The sequence below is a fragment of the Anastrepha ludens genome, chromosome 6 (assembly GCF_028408465.1).
Source record: "Anastrepha ludens isolate Willacy chromosome 6, idAnaLude1.1, whole genome shotgun sequence".
Classification (NCBI taxonomy): Eukaryota; Metazoa; Arthropoda; class Insecta; order Diptera; family Tephritidae; genus Anastrepha; species Anastrepha ludens.
Window position 1 is genome coordinate 112,322,458 of NC_071502.1, and position 7,637 is coordinate 112,330,094.

A 7,637-nucleotide genomic window follows, 5' to 3' on the forward strand; every position below is an offset into this window, starting at 1 on the left:
ATGCTGAAAACCATGGATGCATCGATGTTTGGGATCAATAAAGCGAAAAAATTAATAAATAAAAATAAAAGAAAAATAATAATAAATCAAAGAAATATTGCACATCAATTTGTGTATTCTAGTGCTCATGATGAGTGCTTTCGCTCGCGAAAAAAGTGTTGTATACTACACGAAACAAGAAAACGTTTCATGTAACAAGCTATGGTTATGTCAAAAATTCATTCAGCTTCCAAAGATAAATATTTTAGGTAAGTTCAGCATTAAAAATTAGTTTCACACCACAAAAAAATTACCCGTCCACAGTAAAAAAAACGAATTTTCCTGAATTTTTTCTGAGAAAACTTTTAAATTTATTGATCTAAAAATTTGTACACATATTATGTTATCTTTTAACTGTGTTAGCTGTGTTTTAAGACTTAGTATTAGTAAAAATATTTGTTTGGAACGGGGCCACAGCTAATCTCCGGGAGCTCCTCTCAGAAAAGACGTTTTGCGATGCCCACTATATTTCTGAACTGGATCCTCTGAAATTAAAATACCAAACATATTTCGTAAAAAAAATGTTAAATCTAGTAATTAATCGAAGGAATAAGCAAAATAAATTTTTTGGACAAAATGGCGGTTGCTCAAAAAAAAAATCTATTTCTGACCAAAATTTCGGTCTTAAATTGTTAAAAGAAAAAAATATTAATCGATGAGAAAAAAATCTTCGATTAATTATTAAAAAATATATTTAAGAAGCTCGTGTTAAAATTTGAGACAAATCGGTTTAGCCGCTTTCGATTAATGTTGGTCACCGAGATATATATATATATAAATATATAACCCCTTAATGCACAATAGGGGCCTAGCTATTACATCCGTAGAAGTTTTGAATTTATAAAACACCTTCTTTGCGCAGCTCATGATGCGAGGGTTGGGTCCACGACTGATGTTCCGAGTTTGTAATTTTTTTTTATTTTCAACTTAAAAAGTTTTCTAGTCTAACCCTTCTGTAAGCTATTAAAATATGTAGACAATTTTTTTTATATTAGTTGCATTTGAAGGTCTTCGAATTCATTTATTCGCTCAAAAACTGTGTCTCTCTAAATATAGACTTTGTAAGTGCTTTAACTGGTGCGAGTGGGTCGAAGCTTAAAAGATAGATATAAATGCGCGGTAACAAGCACAAATTTAGGGCATAAAAATTTGCAGCAGAGAATGCCTTCGAAGAGGCACTATTTAGAAGAGCAACTGCATTTTATCAGACAGACAGGTAAGCCTCTATGCACTGCAGTCTCACACATTAACATCTAAAGCCATTGAGGAGTGCTTCACTGTACCCTTAGTACCATGGGAGCAAGGAACACCGTCTTACTGGGCTGGTTACCAGGACGTGAAGGTCATAGTGACAATGGATAGGTAGACTATCTACCGCTACATAACCATTTCATGGACCAGAACCCTGATGCGGGCTTATCAAAGATGATTTTGACAACGAAAGGGAGAACACCGGATGGAAGGTCCCGGAGAGAGGCAGGCAAAACCATTTATCCTCCATTCTAGAGGAGTGTCAGATAGGCTCTTTAATCTGGAAAGATAAACCTTACGAATTCTCACTGGATACTATGTACATATATGAGGCATGGTAGTATTTGCTATCATTTCGGGAAACAAAGATTAGTAGAATCAAGCAACTATCGTTTTTGCGAACTGCGCACTTCTCGCAAGACGAACACTCACTCACTTATGTGGTGTAACGCTGAATAATAATGAGGAACGAAAAGCCCAGTAGAAGCCTTCAGCTATAGAGTCGCGGTCACGCACAATAAACCCCATCAAAGGTCGCAGTGCATTGTGGCACAATGAACCTAACTAAAACTAACTAACTAAGTAATTTGAGCGAAAGTGTTGCTCATTGGCAGGGACCTTGAATACTTTTAAAGAGTATCAACTTTCAACAGTTTGCAACTCCCTGACTTGGGGATACCTTTTCATTCATCGAACCAAACAAACGCACACACCTAAAAGCTTATAATGTGTGATTTTTGTATCACTTCTTCTCCTGTTTATTCTTGTTGATTGTTTACAGTTTCAATTAAAATATCATTTGTGTACTGCAAAAAAAACATTGGATATTATAGCGAGCTATAATAAAAAGTAAAAAAAGCGAAGTGAACACAAAAATCCCTGTAGGAAAATCATCATGTCGTATAAAGTTAATTATTAAACTCAATTCTACAGAAAGGGACGTAATTTAATATTGTGAGCACGATGGGAGTCAAACGTTAACAAATTTGTGTGAAGTTGGTTACCTAACAGAGGGCTGAACATGTCTTTCAGGTCCATGCGACGCTTAATTCATGATGATGCTCACATGAAAGAATTTCAGAGGTAATTTTCTAACTTCGCAATCAAAACAAATAATAAGAGAAAGGTGCAAAAAGCTTTTGCAGTGGCACGCTAGCAACAGTCATGAAAATATTCAAATATTTTTTTTACAAATAGAAAAAATTGTACGCTGAAAGAAGTTTTCATTAAACAAAATGAGCAAAGTGTCAGAATGACGCAAGAAGCGACAAATATTCAGACAGATTATCAACCAGCACAGTTATGGCTTGGTTGGGAGTATCCCAAAAAGGTATTGAATTTTTGAGAAAATAGTAAAAAACTGGAATAGTAAGAAGTACTACAGGGTCCGGCACTCGAAGTGTAACCAACTTCAGACCGCTCGCGCATTTCGGTGGCAGGCCATGGACGTTTCAACAGGACTCTACACCACCTCACAAAGCTCGTGTGAACCAAGAATGGCTAAAACACAATGTTCCGAACTTCATAACGTCCAAACAATGGCTCACAAATTCAGCAGACGAAAATCCGATGGATAATTCTCTTTGGGCCATTTTGGAGAGCAAGGTCCGAACTAAAAGGTTCACCAGTCTCGGGGCGCTGAAAAAATCTGTTGTTCGCGAGAGGGCGCAAATACCTGCAAGTCACATTCGGGCAACTTGCGATTCGTTTCTGGACCATCTCGAAGCCATAGTGAAGGCAGAAGGTGGTCATATCGAGCAAAAGTACGAGGGCGGGTCAATAAGTCCGTGACTTTTTGTCGACCACAAACGCAATCGTGTAACAACTTCACAGGAAGGTTTGGCGTTGTTTAATCGCAATATGGAGGAGTTTTTGCGCCGTTTTGTAACCGTGAACGAAACATGGATCCATCACCACACACCAGAGACCAAACAACAGTCGAAACAGTGGGTTTCTAAGGGTGAATCGGCTTAATAAGCACACGAAATTCAGTGTTTCCATTTTCTCCTCAAATTACTGGGTAATCTGATAAAGGTAGCTGTAAAACACAAACTAACTGACGCAGCACGTTCAAATTTTGACAAGAGTCAACTGACAGATGCCTGTTGACAGGAGCAGTATTTCTTTTTCGGTAAAGAGGTCAGAAATACAAAAAGTCACGGACTTATTTACTCGCCCTAGTATATTGAATTGAATCAGAGTAATTTTCCAATCTAAATTTATGGCCTTTTTAAATGGTTACACTTCGAGTGCCGAACCCTATAAGCATCATAGTTGCGCTCTATACAGGTGTGCATGACTTTTTAGGACATCTTTGGGCAAACACTCGAATTGAATTTACTGCAGGTGCACTACAGGTACTAGTAGATTTTCTTGCAGGGCAATATATATTATAATACAAATTCACTTATTCGTTTACGGTGGCAGTATACAGAGTGGCATTACATTACAATGCATATAAATGCTTAATACCTCTACTAGAATTTTCATACATTATTTTTTTGTATAGGAGGCAAAATCGCATACAGTGGATGATATTGCAATAAGTTCCATGACAGTTTTTATTTTTTGCTAAAAAATCATTGATTGCGTATATCTGAGCTCACTTGTAAGCCATTCCTCCTTAACAAATAACTGTACAAGCCAAGTTTTGTCTGGTGACGTGTTTAATGGCTTACAAGCACATTCAGCTGCACGTGCTCGGATATTTTTTTTTACAAAATACAAGTTTTTATAAAACGAATTGCTATGTCACTCAAGTTACATGTATGTATGTATCATACATTTGCAATTGTAGAGCAAAGAAAACCTTTTTTTCAGATTATTCTTAGCAAGAACCTCTACCATATTTAACTATAGCTATGCTTTGGACTTCGTATCAGAAAAATAGCGAATATTCTTTTCAATATATCGAACTCACTTTATTTTTGAATTACTTTGAGTAATAATTTCCAACAGAATATTACAATTGTTTAATATTACACGAATGAGCAACTAAAACAAACGACCCTTCTTAATGTCACATTTGTATTTATACCCACGGGTACATAAATTGCGAGATTACACAGGTGCTTAAAGCCATATAATGCCCAATTAATGAGGCAGCTAATAAAGCTAATATTGCAAAAAATGGATTTCTCGTATATAGAACTATGAGTCAATGTATAATTTCTAATTAATAAATCTTATGATTTATAAACAGTAATTAATTGTAAGCAGACAGGAAGCCTTGACAGTGGCTTTATAATTAATTATTTTCATTGCATATTAATTTTTTTCTTGCTCTAAAGTAACGATTCTCCAGAGTGCAAATAATCGATAAATCATTTTACAGACAAAGCAAACTTAAAATCTAAATATTTTGAGAAAATTACCTGCTTGAAAAAATAGCTGATAGATCCGTAAGTTCGGCGTTTTTTGGCATTTCAAAGCTTGATATTTTATTGGGTATAGAAATACGTTTACGTCCTCTCTTAGCCAAAGTCACGAATTATTTAAGCAATTTAAAAAAATACATGTGCCATTGGAAGCTACAAATCTGAAATCTTTAAATAATCATAAGTTTACAGGAGTCAATGAGCTTTATACCATTTAGCAGAGAGTAAGAAGAAGTATTAACTTAATATTATATATTTTCAAAGAATAAAAAAAATTATAAAAAATAAACGATAAAGCATTCACGAGACCAACAACAATCAATGAACACTAAGGAGATTTGTGCCAATAGTTCATTTTGAGATGATTAGTCACTTTCTACCCTTTAATATTATTGTGCGAATTAAAAATGATGCTTCGATAGTTTTTTTTTCTGAAAAGATTATATTCAATGTGAATGCAAAAAATAGTAGAAAAAATATCGTAAACGACAATAAATATAATACAAAAATGTATGTAAGTATGTATAAATACTAAGCAAGAGATACTTGAACTAGACATACTAGTTTCTGGTTTGGAAATGGGAACTAGTCTGCAAGTAACAAGTTGCTCACAAACGCAAAATAGGAATCATATGAGCATTAATCAAAAAAGGTTGTTTCCACTTCTTAGTTAGATTCTATTTTAGCAATTTGACACTCTGATTTCTTTATAAATAATAATAACAAATAAATATATTATTTTTCTTTTAAAACAATTCCTTTATTTCATACATAAATACTTTGTGACAAAATAAGTATAGTACGAAGATATTCAAAACTTTTCTTTTTTTAGCTTTTATTAGCTTACTGAATTCTAAATAAATTTGTGAAAAAAATTTGTGAACATTATCATATACAAGGTGGCACAAAATTATTCACTTTACCGGCAGATTTATAGTTTTCGCAAATGGCGTCGTCCGTCAATCATTTTAGACACTTGTAAACTAGACAGCTAAGACGCACAAGCAGTCAAGCAATGGAGCGCGTAAAGGTCAACAAAGATTTCCATTATTCAAAATATTTGTTTGTTATTTAGTAAAAAAATAGTTTTTGTTATCTAGTAAGAAAATATTTTTTGTTATTTAGTAAAAAAATATTTTTTGTCTTTAGTAAAAAAAAACTAGTTTTTGTTATTTAGTAAAAAAATTATTTTTTGTTGTTTAATAAAAAAAGTATTTTTTGTTATTTAGTAAAAAAAAAATAATTTTTGTTATTTAGTAAACAAAATTATTCCAAAATTGGATCAATAATTTTGCCGTAATATTTTGTTATTATAACTTTTTGTTATTTGGTACAAAAAAAAATATTTTTTGTTATTTATATTAGTAAAAAAAATTGTTTGTTATTTAGTAAAAAAACTATTTTTGATTATTTAGTAAATAAATTATTTTTTGTTATTTAGCAAAACAATTTTTTTGTTATTTAGTTAAAAACTATTTTTGGTTATTCAGTAAAAAAATTTATTTTGGTTATTTTTTGTTGTTTAATAAAAAAAAATTTTTGTTATTTAGTAAAAAAAAACTATTTTTTGTTATTTAGTTAAAAACTATTTTTGGTTATTCAGTAAAAAAAATTATTTTGGTTATTTTTTGTTGTTTAGTAAAAAAAACTATCTTTTGTTATTTAGTAAAAAAAATTATTCGAAAATTCGATGATTAATTTTGCCGTCATTTTTTGTTATTATAACTTTTTGTTATTTTGTAAAAAAAATAATTTTTTGTTATTTAGTAAAAACTTTTTTTTTTTGTTATTTAGTAAAAAAACTATTTTTGGTTATTTAGTAAAAAAATTATTTATTTTTTATTTAGTAAAAAAATTGTTTTTTGTTATTTAGAAAAAAAAACTATTTTTGGTTATTGAGTAAAAAAAATTATTTTTTGTTGCCTAATAAAAAAATATTGTTTGTTATTTAGTAAAAAGCTATTTTTTGTTATTTAGTAAAAAAATTATTTTTTGTTATTTAGTAAAAAAATATTTTTTGTTGTTTAGTAAAAAATTTATTTTTTGTTGTTTAGTAAAAAAATTATTCGAAAATTGGATGATTAATTTTGCCGCCATTTTTTGTTATTTAGTACACAACTATTTTCTGTTATTTAGTAAAAAACTATTTTAAGTTATTTTTTAAATAAATTTTTTTTTTATTTAGTAAAAAAGTTATTCGAAAATAAAATTGGATGATTAATTTTGCGCCACCTTTTCAGTTCATAGCGTATTAGTGACACCAGTTCGGAACCTATGTGTTTCCTGCAAAGTTATTTTCAACGGGAAAATGTTTATTGACATTGACACTGCGATACACATGCATACATACATATGTATGTACATACATTCATACAAGTACATATGTTGAGAGATGTTAAATTTTCAAATTATTACCATTTATCCTCGGTGAATCCCCACACGTATTTATGTATACGAGTACACCGTTCAAATATTTTGATAATTTGTGGTATTTATACTTTGCTATTTATCTATGTAGTTTATACGCTTGACGTATGATTATAAGTAAATATTATAATTCGCATGTTGGAAGCATGTATGCTTAAATATTTATGGCATGGGGAGTAGAAAAGATAAAATCGAGGGTGAAAATTAAATGAAAATATTTGGAGTCTATTCTACTGTGAGACATTTAATTCGTTTAAAATATGTTGGTTAGGCTTGGACACACTCAGGCTCTTTCTTATTGTGATGCAGAAAGGGAAACTTTTCCGGATCTCACCTGAAATCAATGGGAACTGATCAAAAACTATAAAAGATCCCTGATTTCCACAGTGTTTAGATCTTTCAACTCTTTATCGAATGCTCGTCTAGATAGAGCAGAACAGTAGCACAGAAGTTGGAAAATCGTTTATTCCTCTTCTACAGCTGGACAACTTCTGCAGAAGCCATATGTTTGCACGTGTCTAGCCTCTGTGCGTGTCTGTCAAT